Below are 2,607 nucleotides of genomic sequence, written 5' to 3'. Positions count from 1 at the left end.
ATTGCTTTACATAGTGTAGCATTTGGCAAGCGGCTGGGGTCGGCAGAAAGGAGGTTTCAGTCAATGGGGCAGTACGACTTGGGAGAACTCAAGAAGGTCAGCTACTTTCTCACACTCTTACTGTCTGGCTCTTAGTTGCTTTCGACCTTATTCCTGGTTAACTACTTGATGACCTGACCAAATCTGAAACTTGGTTGACGCTATTTGCTAGGAGTGGGAACAGAGATCAAAATGGTTCCACATACCTATATCTGACGCTTCTATTCCAGTGACGAGGGGTCAACGGGGAGTCTTTGAGCATGGTAAGATAACCTATGTGGCATCTTTGGTAACCCATCAACATAATTGTTATTTGTTTATTCTGTTTTACTTTCATATAAAAATGAGTGGTAATCTCTACTATTCTATAAGGACTCAATGTGGGCGTCCAATCTTGGCTTCACCGTGCACCCGCCTTCCCCACCGCCCCTCTAGCGCCTCCATCGCACACATCGCACGCTCATGGCACGCGGCGTGCTATTGTTGCGCTGTTTTCGGCCTGCCGCCGTCGCCCAACCCTAGCAGCCCCCACCAACAATACCTCCAAACCCCCTTTGTGCCCCACCACAGCAACCCATGTAGGCCCCTCCATGCTCGTCGAGTTCAGGTGGTGCCAGCAGCCCTGTTATTTTCTCTTTTGTTTGATTTGAAGCCCTTGTCGGTGGATTCCAGGATTTTTAGATGCTAATCTAAAAACATGTAGTTGATGTAATACAAAAAAATCTGATTGTATTGTACACTTTCTGATCTGGTTGCTATTTCTTATCGCTGGTTGATACCTAATAGGGTCTTCAGGTTGTATTCCAAGTTGGATTGGCTCTATTGAGATTACTCCAATAGAATAGTAAGAGTGTGAGAAAGTAGTTGACCTTCTTTCTGCATCAATGTTTGACTGAAACTTCATAGATTTCCCTGATGTTAAAAATTAGTAATCAAAGGTGAACGTTTGAATCTTCAATTGCACCACTTAGTGCCAACATTCCATAGCTAGCTGAATGTTTGAACCTTCAATTGCACCACTTAGTGCCAACATTCCATACACACACTTTCTTTCTAGCTTTCTTTCAGATTTCTGTGTTATGCTCTCAATTCGATCGATATGCATCAAAAATTTTGATTAAGACTTACGCGGTCAAGCTACATGTTTAAGATTGGGGTTCAATGGTGATGCTCCATGTTAACTCTTCTTTTATTCTTATTTTATACTTATATGCCAAGATTTATGCTCATATGTGGATAGCAGTCTAATACATTTTGTCATGCCATGACATTGGTTTTGCCCTCCCCTCGTGAACTTTTTTGTTGCCCCCTTTTATTCCTCTTCAAGTTTTCTGGTCTCATCTTTTCAGTATACCCATAACATCTATTGATTACTGTGATATGCTAGCACATTATAATACTATACACGCAAGGGCCCCCTTCCGCTGCCCCCGTCGTCTCCGCGCAAGGGCTCGTCATCTCCGCAAGGTGGTGTGTGATCCTTCGTATTTACAAAACAAGGTGAATACTCTCTATATCCAGATTTTAGAGGGCTTGGTTATTTCGGTGCCAAATACTTATATTTTGCTTGATGACAAGCTAATTTACTGATTTTTTCCATGAAAAAGTATTTGTTATTATATGACCTTCTGGTGTTTTTGGTAAACTTTTTTTTCTCATTTTTTTGCCACCCTAATGTTTCTCGACAGGTTAGGAAGATTGGTAGAGTTGTTTGTGCAATTGCTATCATGAGCCACCCAATCCCTAATACAAACAAGTCCCACTCGGTTCAAATTATTTTGCCTCAGAAGCAACTTGGACGCAGATCAGACATGTGAGGCCTTCTCTCATGCTGAAATAGTTTTCATTTCATTAATGACTAGATTTACTTAAACACTTTTATCAAATAGATCACTATGCTTGACACAGTTATGATATTTCTGTCGGTATTCTCTTTCTACGTATGTTTTCTGTTGCTCATACACGCACAATGTTGCACCAAGAGGGAAGTTCATTGCATTTGTGTCTGCAGAAGCAGAGACTGATAATCCCCAGTCTGAGCTAAAGCCTGGAATTGATCTACTTGGTTCTGTAGATGAGATTTTCTATGATATCTATGACAGATATGAACCAGTGAATGAACCATCTCTTGATAATTGCTTTGTCTCGACAGTAAGATTTGCAGTTTATGTTAGCAGAATGAACATTTAACTTCACTGTTTAAACATTCTACTAAATTTTTTTGGTTGTTTCACCGTGCAGAGCTATGATGCCACCACACATTTTGAGACAACTGTAACAGATGTTCTGAACATGTATACAATCATCACCGGAAAGGTAACATGGACTTCATCTTTTTATTTATTGGAATGATGTAGCCTGCAGTAGTTTTTGTACTAAAATGTTGGTCAAACGTAAGTCCAATTAAAAGAACACCTGTGAATCTGTGATTTTTTATCGAGTAGTTACAACTAACTGAGCATTGTTTAATCATGACTTGAAACACACCTCCAATTCAAGTTCGTCTGTTTGTATGGGCACTTCTATGTAGAGCACCAAAGTTGTTATTTACTTAATATTTTTTGCCAT

General features: G+C 40.1%; 1 long non-coding RNA gene across 1 annotated transcript; it reads left to right on the top strand.

Moving 5' to 3' along the window:
* The first annotated feature begins 1,837 nt into the window (after positions 1–1,837).
* LOC103638453 (uncharacterized) lies at positions 1,838–2,308 on the top strand. The gene is made up of 3 exons (XR_002749203.1): positions 1,838–1,852; positions 1,929–2,190; positions 2,281–2,308. It is a non-coding gene; the product is annotated as an uncharacterized lncRNA (long non-coding RNA).
* Positions 2,309–2,607: the final 299 nt, after the last annotated feature.

Source organism: Zea mays, chromosome 9 (genome assembly GCF_902167145.1).
Source record: "Zea mays cultivar B73 chromosome 9, Zm-B73-REFERENCE-NAM-5.0, whole genome shotgun sequence".
Taxonomy (NCBI): Eukaryota; Viridiplantae; Streptophyta; class Magnoliopsida; order Poales; family Poaceae; genus Zea; species Zea mays.
The sequence above is the reverse complement of the archived record's forward strand: the minus strand, read 5'-3'. Positions and strand labels throughout refer to the sequence as shown.